This window comes from Microcebus murinus, chromosome 15 (assembly GCF_040939455.1).
Source record: "Microcebus murinus isolate Inina chromosome 15, M.murinus_Inina_mat1.0, whole genome shotgun sequence".
NCBI classification, from domain to species: domain Eukaryota; kingdom Metazoa; phylum Chordata; class Mammalia; order Primates; family Cheirogaleidae; genus Microcebus; species Microcebus murinus.
Genome location: NC_134118.1, coordinates 16,885,344 through 16,897,349, shown reverse-complemented (window position 1 = coordinate 16,897,349; position 12,006 = coordinate 16,885,344). Strand labels below are relative to the sequence as shown.

At 40.2% G+C, this 12,006-nt stretch overlaps 1 protein-coding gene across 1 annotated transcript in view; it reads right to left on the bottom strand.

The window, feature by feature from the left end:
- CAP2 (cyclase associated actin cytoskeleton regulatory protein 2) overlaps positions 1 to 5,762 on the bottom strand; it is a 132,675-nt gene extending 126,913 nt beyond the window's left edge. Inside the window, exon 1 of the mRNA XM_012753608.2 lies at positions 5,613 to 5,762. The gene's annotated coding sequence lies outside the window, so the exon portion shown is untranslated. The remainder of the gene's footprint in view (positions 1 to 5,612) is intronic.
- Positions 5,763 to 12,006: the final 6,244 nt, after the last annotated feature.

Below are 12,006 nucleotides of genomic sequence, written 5' to 3'. Positions count from 1 at the left end.
ATTATCAAGGCAGACTACATGTCTGGTGAGGGCCCACTTTCTGGCTTATACATGGCACCTTCTTGCCATGTCCTCACTTGGTGGAAGGGGCAAAGGGTCTCTCTCGGTCTTCTTTTATAAGGGCACTAATCTCATTCATGAGGGCTCCACCCCACCTCCTGATCATCTCCAAGGTCCTACCTCCTAATACCATCACATTGGGGATGAGGATTTCAACATATGAATTTCGGGAGGACATAAATGTTTAGACTTTAGCAGCTTCCAAACTAAGATTACATAAAATGAACAACTATATATCAGACTATAACCAGATAGAACCATGTATCCACCACTTGGAAGCCTAGTTTACCTGGTTCTGAAAAATCTGATTGGCCAGTTTTCTTAGTGTGGTCCAATCTGACTTCTCGTTGCCTTAGAGTAAAATAATCAATTTATCTCTTAAGATTCTTCTCTAAATAAAATAGAAACAAAGTTGGAAATAATAATGACAATCATCAGGGTACGCTCTTTGAGACTATGTCTACAGTTAAGGAACATCTTTTGTTCATTATATCTTCCTTCATTAATATTCATTTTTGAATCCCCAATGATAGATGCTGGGCATATAGCAGTCCTTCAACATAGGGGGAATGAATAAGTAATCAATAGATCCCAGAATTTTTCTGGATTTCCAGGGGGAATGATGCAAAGTAACAAAGGTTATTTTCTCATTAAACAGTGCACAAGTATAGACATAAGATAATACTACAGGTCTGTCTTTGGTGTCTCAAGCATCTAACTTCAGGGACCATCCTCTTCATAACTGCCATTTAGGTCACCTCACTTCTATTGTCAGTCTCCCAGAAACTTCCTTCTATTTCATACCCCTCCCTATCAAAACAAGAGATTTTAGATCTGACTGTTATATTGCAGAAAGGCCTTTAAATTCTGAGAAGCTGGGGGCTAACAGGCAACTCTCGGTTACTTCATTTATCCATTCATCCTTAGGTGTAAAATTTTAAGAATTAAGAATTACCGCATCTTCTCCACTTGGCTGAGTGGCCAACTAGAAGCCAGGATAAGTAGATATCTAATTAACTAGACAGGGCAGATGAAGACCCCATTCACAGTAGCCAAAAGGTCTTTTGGTTTTAGACACCTCTCTATGCCCCTTATTATATAGGGCTGTGTATTGAAAGGGAAACAATCCTATTACATAAATTCTCAGTAAAAGAAGCCATGTTTTCCTCAAGTGAGAAAAACAAAACAAGATGGAATTCCCCTGGATATAAAAGTTCATGTACAAAAAGACAAATATTGTATAATTCCACTTATATAAGGTACCTTCGTAGAGATAGAAAGTACAATGTTGGTTACCATGGGCTGCAAGAGAGGAGAATTGTGAATTATCATTTAATGGGTACAGACTCTAGTTTAGGAGGATGAAAAAATTCTGGAGATGAACAATAGTGACACTTGTACAACAATGTGAACGTGCTCAATGGCCCTGAACTGTACACTTAAAAATGGTTAAAATTTGATGTCACTTATATCTTACCACAATGAAAACAATTAAAAAAATTTTATAATGATTTGTTCTGACTTTACGGTTCTTCCTCCCTTCCTAACTGCAAATAGAAATATCCTGAACGAACTGCAAAAGCTCACAGCCTGAATCAGGGGCAGACCTAGAAAGTCCTCCAGGCTAAACCACCAGATTTCTGATTGGCTCACTGTTAGCAGAATAACCAAACTAAATCACATCAGGAATTCTGGACCACCCAGCAGGATACACAATACTAGGAAAATTTTAGTGAGGTTAAGTAACTCATCTACCCGGACTAAAGTAATGTCCCTTGATTTAATAGTTCAAGTTGTCCTCTGCCCCATCCTAACCCAGGTGCTGTAAGGGGATGAAAATGATTGTGAGTGGTTGGGGTTAAGAGATCATGCTGTGAGATTCAGCTGTGAAGCTTTAGATTAGTATTTTCCACACTTCAAAACACATGGGAAAATAGATATTACAATTAGAATTGAAGTAGGATGAGAAGCCAGAATCCCAGATATAGTCACTCTACCTTGGTTTGGGGGAATAAATAAGTTGGGTATGTAGCATCAATGTGTAAGTCAAAGAAGAATCAGCTATTTTCTTTTGCCATTAAAATACATGGCACATTCATATTCACTTAGAACTCTTGCACATGTGTGCCAAGATACATGGAAAAAAGTCTTCAAAGCAGCACTCTGTAATAGCAAAACGTGGGAACCGACCCAAATGCCTGTCAATAAGAGAATGGCTAAGTAAATGATGGAATAGTTGCCAAAAAGCATTATATAGCTACATGCAACAATATGGATCATTCTTAAAAGTTAATGTTGAGTTTCAAGAAAGTGAGATATATATACCTTTTTTATAAATCAAAAAGCAAGCAAACCTCAACAATGTATTGTTTGGAACACATATATATGTCATAAAACTGCTTTACATTAAAACCAGGGAATGATTAACATAAAAATCAGGTTTGGAAGAAACACAGGGAATGGCACAAGGGTATTGCACAAAGAAAGATGCAACAGGATAGGTAACAATCTAGTTCTTTTCTCCCCCAGCCTTCTGTTTATTTTATTTAAGAACTTTATTGAGATATAATTCACATACCATACAATTTACCCATTTAAAGTGTACAATTCAATGCTTTTAGTGTGTTCAAAAATATGTGCAACCATCACAATTTTAGAACATTTTCACTTTTTCAGCTCAAAAAGAAACCCTGTACTTTTTATCTATCACTTCCCTACCTAACCTCACCCCAATTCCCCAGCCCTAAGCAACAACCAATCTACTTTCTGTCTCTATAGATTTCCTTGTTCCAAACATCTTCATATGAATGGAATCATGCAATATGTGGTCTTTTGTGATTGGCTTCTTTCACTTAGTATAATGTTTTCAAGGTTCATGTGTTGTAGTACATATGGATGAGTACTTCCTTTTTATGGCAAAATAATATCCCATTGAATGGATATACCACATTTTATCTACTCATCAGTTGATGGACATTTATTTGGGTTGTTTCCAAACGGTGCTGCTATAAACATTTGTATATAGTTTTTCCTGTGGACATATATTTTAATTTCTCTTGGATATATATTTATAATGGACTTGCTAGGTCATATGGTAACTATGTTTAACTTGAAGAACTACCAAACTATTTTCCAAAGTGAAGGCACCATTTTTTATTACCCTCAGCAATGTATGAAGGTTCCGATTCATCCTCGTCAACACTTGTTATTATCTTATTTTTTTGATTACAGGCATGCTAGTGAGTATAAAGTGATATCTCACTGTAATTTTGATTTGCATTTCCCTGATGAATAATAAAGTTGAGCATCTTTTCATGGGCTTATTGACCATGTGTATTTCTTCTGGAGAAATATCTATTCAGATCCTTTGTCCATTTTTAAACTGGATTATTTATCTTTTTATTTTTGAGTTCTAAGAGCTCTTTATATATTGTGGATACAAGTCCCTTATTAGAGACATGATTTCTAAATATTTTCTCCTATTCACAACCATCTAGTTCTTCAGCCCTATTTTCTAAACCTAGTGATGGGTTTAGAGGTGTTCAATCAACTATATAGGTTATAATGTACATAGACTTAGCATATTGTTACAACATATAAAATATTACATAATTAATGAATTAAAAACAAAACCTCATGCACAAAGATGTCTGTTAAGAAATATTCAAAACAAAATAAAATGCCATAGTGCCCCAAATCAATCATTGCTATTCTTGAGGGTATTTGACTTAACTCTCGGGGCACTCAGAGAATCTGACCCACTAATCCTTCCAAAAGACTCCTCTCCAAACTCTAGCACAGGGTCAGTGAGAGTAGTAAACTACTGCCAGTGAGATTAATCCACTCCTCCCTTCTCTAATAGTTTTGTGTTCCCCCCTTCTCCGAGCTAAGAATGGCTTTTACGAGTTTAAATGTCTGGGGAAAAAAGGAGAATGTTTTGTTACTGATGACAATTATATGAACTTCAAATTTCAATATCCATAAATAAAGTGAAACACAGCCACACCATTCCTTATGTATTGTCTTTAGCTGCTTTCAAGTCATAACAGCAGAATTAAATAGTTGCTAAAGAGAACATATGGCCTGCAAAACCTACATATTTACTATCTAGCTCTTTACTCAAAAAGTTTACCAAACCCTATGGCATCAACAAATTAAATTACTTTGCACTTCAACAGACAGCAGCAAAAAACCCACTTCTGACTGCCTTGATAATCAACTTCATGATTTCCCATAGTCAACTGTTTTTCTCTTTATCCTTAATAAATATTTCTATGACACTTTGATTCTAAGTTTGTTAAGGATTTTTAGATTTGGGGATTTATGGAGTAGTCTTTCCTTGCAAAATATGCAGTATCTTCAAGAAGTCATGCTCCAGCCACAAAGTATTGAATTAACTATTTTCACAAACTTTTATTATCTCTTCATTACAAGCTGTGAGTCAAATACTGTTTGGTGCCGCAGGGGCTAGCAAACACCCCATTCTTGCTCTCAAGGGGCTTACAGTCTAATTAGACTCTAGTAAAAGTAAGACCAACTCGCCAACGTTCACTCTACCATTGTAATTTCGTATTAAGTGGGCTTACATACTTTACCAGGAATTCTAAGGTGCGTTCCTTAAATTAAAAGAAAAGGATATATAAGCAGTAAATAAATAGCACTTTGCAAACGAGTCTGGTAAACCATGGTTTGCAAGTCCTGGAGGCTTCTGCAGACTATACAACCAAAGGTCCTAGATCTTTTTGCCAAGTGTTCGTCTTCACTCTGTTTGGATCCAATCCCAGTTCAATACCCTAAATGCAGTCACCCATATTTACTCATTTTAAAGAACGCACCAATTCAAATGCTGCCAAAACTTGCAGCGTATCTGTGGTAGCGAACACCACTCTGATGAAAATAAAGGCCACCTGCATGTCTGATTTACTGGCCCTAAAAAGTGATGATAAGGTGGCTACTTCCACGAACAGCCCTCTGCCCAGAGCAGTCAGAGGGCCAGCTGTGGGGTGCCCTTTTTCGGAGCCATTCCTCCATGCCTCAGTTGCCTTTGCATTTTTTAGAAGTGACTCATCGCCTCAAGTCAGATTCTGTAGAGGAGAAGCCAGGTCTGTTTCTTTCCAGCACTTTCTGCTGGAGGTGGCTCTGGTGGTAGCTGGAGCAGCGACAGTCCCCTTCCCCCCTATGCACACCCCCGTGAGACCGGCAGCTGAGAGGGCGAGACCCCCCTAGGTCAGACCCGCTCGCCCGGGTGGGGAGGCCGCGGCCGCCTGCCTGGCGAGCGGCGCGGGGAGGCGGCGGGGGCAGGGCGCGCTGCTGACCCAGATGGGGGTGCCCGCGCCCCCGCGTCCGGTCCCCGCGTCCCAGCCCCGCCAGGCCCCCGCGCCTGCCGCGTCCGGGCCCCAGCTCCCGCGCAGCCTTTATTCCCCGCGCGCCGCCGCCTCCCCACGCCACCCACCCAGCCACCGGGCGCACTTGCCCGCGCCAGCCGCCAGGCGCCCCCGCACCTGCACCCCCGCCCCTCCCAGCCTCCCGGGCCCGGGCCGCTGCGGGATTACCTGCCTCGCTGCCCTGGGGTCTTGTCCCCGGCGATGCAAATCCGTGGTCGGCCACTCGCACCCTCCTCCCGCGCGTCCTCCCCTTCTCCTCCCCTCCCGCCTCCCCCCAATGGCAGTCGGTGTCAGTCACGCTGCTCCCGGGGAGAGTCGCCGGCAGCTTCCGGGAGCTCCAAATACGGACAAGCCGAGGGGGAGCGGGACAGCAACGCCACGCGGGTGGGGAGTGGAAATAAAGGGGAGCAGAGAGGACGCGGGGGGCGGAGGCAAGGAGGGCAGATGGGCCGTGGGAGAGAAGACTGGGAGCTGGGAAGGCAGAGGCGAGGGAAAGCGGGCGAGCCTGCCTGCCCCGCGCCCGGCTACGAGAGACATGAATTCGCTGCATTGGGCAGTATTTGCTAAGGAGTCTGGGGAGATCTGGAGGCACAGATAGATTGGGTCCCCAAAGACTTGTGCGTAGAAATGAGTAATGGAGTCCTTAGGAAGCAAGAGACAGGCTTGTGTGCCCCCCCCAACCCCAATATGAGGATCAAGGCTCTTGCAGGACAGGAGGCTGGACATCTAACGGGTTAGCTAGGCATCCAGACAGGATGCACTCATATCCAGTAACAACATTTAAAAAAAAGTATTGTATATATAGCAACTTTTAAAAAATGGCCTGATTATTTAAAAAAAAAATGAATGTAACCAAACTAAATCTACTTCGTAAAATATGCAGTATATGTATGGCCATTTCCCCTTTACATATTGATTATAATTACAAAATTAGAGGCTTTTTCCCATTTTGCTAACATTATTAGAAGGAAAGCATTGATTTTCAATTTTCATCAAAGTTTATTTCAATCTGAAAACATGACTTGAAGCTCTCTATTGAATGAATGCCAGGAAAATAATTGCAGACAAAATGGAAAAAGGGGAAAACGTAATTGATATCTACTTAGAGCAAAATCTCCAAACAACAAACATAAAGATGAATCTCTAAAAAGCCAATATTCTCTGTCGATGTTAAAATGGCATCTAATTTGGGTCTGTGTATCACACGGCTTATTCTGGCTCCACAGTTCACAACTTAAAATGAAGGTCATTCCAATTATACGTTGCTCTTGGTGGACAGTGGTGATGTGCAGTACCTCTGTGCTTCCCTTTGTCTGGAAAAAAAGGGAAATAAGAATGACATAAACATGGATCAATGAATGTGTACGCTGCATAAAGCCAGAGCTAGCATCCTCCCAGTCCTGCACATGCTTTGCATATGGCAGGTCTTCAATATGTTTATGCTGAATAATGAATGAATAATGAATGAATGAAATGAGTGAGTGGATGAAATATATGTATATCTAAAACATTTATATTACAGGAATGTAGAAAAAAATATAGCTATAAGAATCAATTTGTGCAGGATCACAGTAAACTTCCAAGCATCCATTCTAATATGACATTTTTTTGGCATTAACTTCAACAAACATTAATAAAGCATTTCCTTTAGCTAAATAGATTTCATATTGGAGTATAAAGTACTATGGAGTCTAAGGGTGAATAAGGGCCTAGCGCGGTGGCTCACGCCTGTAATCCTGGCACTCTGGGAGGCCGAGGCGGGCGGATTGCTCGAGGTCAGGAGTTCGAAACCAGCCTGAGTAAGAGTGAGACCCTGTCTCTACTAAAAATAGAAAGAAATTAATTGGCCAACTAATATATATAGAAAAAATTAGCTGGGCATGGTGGTGCATGCCTGTAGTTCCAGCTACTCGGGAGGCTGAGGCAGCAGGATTGCCTGAGCCCAGGAGTTTGAGGTTGCTGTGAGCTAGGCTGACGCCATGGCACTCACTCTAGCCTGGGCAACAAAGCGAGACTCTGTCTCAGAAAAAAAAAAAGGTGAATAAGGCATAAATCTTGTCTTTATATTGATATTATAATATGAAGATGTGGAGAATATAAAATATACACAGTGCAAGGAATACTGTAAAAAATATCTTAAGAGAAATATGAATGAAAGTTCATGTACATGCAAAAAGGGAGATTGCTTCTAGTGCTGGGGATAGAGAAGGCTTCCCCATGGAAGTGAGAGTAGAGTCTTCATGCAGAAATGAGACATGAAGAATGGATAGTGGAGGAAGAACATTCGAGATGAAAGGAACAGCAGGGACAAAAGTGGAGAGGTGATAAAGCATGAAACATACACGAAGGACAATCTGTGAGTTGAGCTGGAACGGAGAGTTGTGGGAATTAGGTATGCAAGGAACGTCAAGGTCATCTGGTGGGAGGCCTTCAATCAGCCTAAGATGTTTGAACCCTATGTGGTAGGCATTGGGGGACTATTGACAGTTTTGGAGAAGAATCATGATAACAATAGTTCATTTGGTGGCGTATAGGACTGGGTAGAGCTAGGAGGCAGGGAAGTCTACTGAGAAATAATTAGCTAGTCTGGAGGGGAAAGGTATGAGTCATAACTTGAAGCCTGAATTCTCCCCTTAACTAGTTCCACCTAACATGGCATAGATAGATGTCATCCGTCTCCTACGTGATGTCTCTCTCAAAAGGCTAACTCCCAGTGAACTTTTCTTCCTCATAACTCTTCATACTTATTGTCTGCATTTTCCAGCTAGACCTGTAAATTCCAAGAAGATGGGAATTATGTCTGTTTGGTTCACAGGTGTTTTCTCAGGGCTGACGCATTAAAATCATTGAGTACATATTTGTTGATAAAATTTTCTTTTACAGGATTGGTTCTGAAGGTAGTGGAGTTGGAAATAAGAGGACAGATGCTGGGGTTTATAAATCTTTGCAGTCCTCCTTGAGATTCCAGCCCAAACCTGCCTTCCACCTTAGCAGATGATCTTATTATCTGCTCTACAAGGAGGCAGATGCAGTGTTAGCTTCTACTCTTAACTTTTTTCCCCTCTACCTCCAAATTTCTCTTGTCTTCTCCTTTATCCAGTATAATTCTTTTGACTTGATGTCCCCTTCCTTGCCAGCGCTAAGAATGTTCTTGTCTTATTCCACCTCGGGCCCTTATTCTTGCACCCTGAGCCTCCTCCTCTCCATCGAGTTTGTCCTTATGGATCACACTCCAATAATGACCTGCCAGGGCTGTACTCAAGAGTGGATGACACAGTAGACTTAAGAGGAGAAACCCATTGCTGGAATGATTCAACTGTTCTCTTGCCTTTGTTTATATAGGGTAAAACTTTTTAATGAACTATTTTATATGAAGTGTCTTTGCTAGAATCTCAACAGATTAGGTGATCCAGGATGTCGAAATTCATGTTCCATAAAGTGTATACAAGTACAGCAGCTCCCCTTTATTCATGAACGGTATGTTCTAGACCCCAAGTAGCCTTAGATTAGTACCAAACTCTGTAGGTACTATGTTTTTTCCTATACATACATATCTAAGACAAGTTCAATTTATAAATTAGGCACAGTAAGAGATTAATAATAACAAATAATAAAACAACAATTATAACAGTATACTACAGTAAAAGTTATGTGAATGTAGTCTCTCTCACTCAAAATACCTTGTTTCACTAAACTTACCTTTCTTGTGATTATATGAGATGATAAGATGCCTAGGCGATGAGATGAAGTGAAGTGAACGAGGAAGGCATTGTGATGTACTATTAGACTACTATTGATCTTCTGATGATTATGTCAGAAAGAAGACCATCTGCTTTGGGTGATACTGGAGCATCGAGCCATTGTGATATCCATGGTTGGATATCAACAGTAGATGTGTCCATACTAAGAGTGAATAATGCATACAGCATGGAGTTACTGGGCAAAGAAATGACTCATGTACCAGGTGGGATGGAGCAGAACAGTGTGAGATTTCATTACCCTACTCAGAAGAAAGTGCAATTTAAAACTTATGAGTTGTTTATTTCTGGAATTTTCCATTTCATGTTTTCAGACTGCGGATGATCTCAGGTAACTAAGACTGAAAAACGTAAACCATGGGTAAGGGAGGACTACTAACTATATCAGGTGGAATCCAGGCTACTGTGGTCCCTTTTCAGAGTCTGCTGTTGAGGTGGTATCTCAGTCCATTTGTGCTGAGGCATGAACAGCCCCATTCATCAGAATCACCTGGGCAGATTGCATTTGGTATGTTTAACCTTTTGAGAATGTCTTCCTTTTTACAAAGGGCATCTTGTGGTGGCCATGCCTTAACTCGCAGGGATAACTCACTAATTCCAGCCACAAATTCCAGGGGATGGGGTAAGGTTCAGAGGCATTTGAAAGGGGAAAGGGGTAGCTAACATCACTCAAACCCCAATGTATGTCTCTAATAACCCACTTTGTGGATAAGATTGCTCCTGCATAAAAATTTTATGTAACTAAAAATAGAGAAGACCAGTGGTCTTAACAAATCTAAAGATCTTTTTGAAATTCCATGACTTGCTGGAGCTGTACCTAAATACTCCAGTCCACCTTTATCTCTTCCTTCTTTAAATACCTTTGAAATTTATAGTTTATTTGTTAAATTAGAAGAAAATTACTCTCTTAAATTTTTTTTCTGTTTTTCAAGTCTCTCCTCTCTTTATGTAAGTGCCTAAAAGCAGGACTATACGTGTCTCAAATGTATTTCCCATCATTACTCAATGCTAAGGACAGGGCTGCTACTAGCCCATATGGTGTCTCTTCCTCTTGTCACATGTTAACAAATAGCCTCCATTCACCCGCTAGCCAGATGCCCTTGTGCAGGGGACACCTGCACAGCTGTACACAATGGCCCCGAACAAGGACAGCTCATGACATGCAATCACTGGTCAGTAAACGGTTTCATTGGTTTGCTTAGTGAAACAAATCCAGATTAAAGTCAGGACTTAGAGAAACAGACAAATTTATCCCAAACAACACAGGAAATAAAACTATTGCCAAATGCATTCAACACATTTTTTTAAAAAATTCCAATTATTGAGAAGAAATAAGGTAATGGTTTTGAAAGCAGAATTAATAAGAGAAAAGCCCCACTCAGAAGTTTAGACTGTCTAAGGAAGAGAAATTATCCAAGAGAAGTTAAGAGACTCGTAGGCCAATTTGAACCCAGAATAAGTGTAGAAAAAGCTACTAAACTAATGATATTTTAACCCTGGTGTGAAGAAGACTTTAGAGGGTGAAATTGCCTGAGGCCAGCAGTTAGACAAGCATTTGTTACTAAGAAGGCAAGCTTATTTATTTTCCATTTTAATATAGTATCTTAAAAGTAATGAAAATGTAGAATACATAAAAATAATCACATCATCCTACCACGGCATTATTTATGTATTCTTTCTTCATATTTCTTCTATGTGATATATTTTGTGGCTGTAAGTTAAAAGTGAAGCCATAATCGAGAATTATTTGAAATTGAGAATTAGATTCCAGTTTTAAAAATTATATTATGGTTATTAAATGGAATCTTCCTGCCTCTCTCATTTAATCATTGCACTAGTGTGTGCTTATACTATTGCTATAGATGGGGCAACTAACTAACAATGGCAAAGACAAAAAAAAACTGAGAGGTGTAGAGAAGCCTGCCTAAGACACAGCCAAAATTAACAACCTCTTTTTCAGTGAAACATATGCCAGGATATCACCCACCTGGCACACAGGAGGTTCTCAATAGATATTGGTTGAACTTAATACTGTGACACGTAGCACTCCATTAGAGAACAATCTGGAAAAGATGCACTGTCTAGAAGAAACTTTAATTATCCAAAAACAATTTTAAACAAGTAGAAGTCAGTGGTCTATTATAAATTTAATAGTTTATATACTGTATGTATTATATACTTAGCATGCATTAGAGAGCATGTTTAATATATTTAAAATAAAGAGTGGGTTAACCTGTAACTTCATGGACGCTCTAAGACAGCAAGTGGAAAATTTCTAAACAATAACTGTCCCTCCAGGCAAATGTACTCCTAGTCAGGGCACCTACCAACTTTTTACAAAGAACAACTCTAGATTTCCAAGTTTCTGCCTGTTTTAGTTCTATAGTCATCAACACAACAGGAAGGATTAACTTCAAATAATTTTCCTGGCCGGAATTCATAGTTGGAAAATAGTACTCTATTGAGTTTTATGGATTCCTCAGTTTTTGGAAATGACACAATTCGGATTATGTGTTTTGTAATGATTCTTAAAAATAACAACATGGCTGATTTAAAACCTGGTCCTTCTTTCTGACACCTCAAGAGTTGTGTTGATCCGATTGAGTTGTTTCTCATTGAACGTAAGGGATAGAATCGTGAGGTCTTTAGCTGTTTGATCTCCACGAGGGAAGCTCTAGGCTAGGAGCCACCTTACCCAATTCTGGTTGGAGCCGCCAGCACTTGTCTCCTCTTCTCCCCCACACTTCCCGTCCAAGATTATCTCCATCATCTTGTGACTAAAGGAGAAAATAACTCCCCAGCTG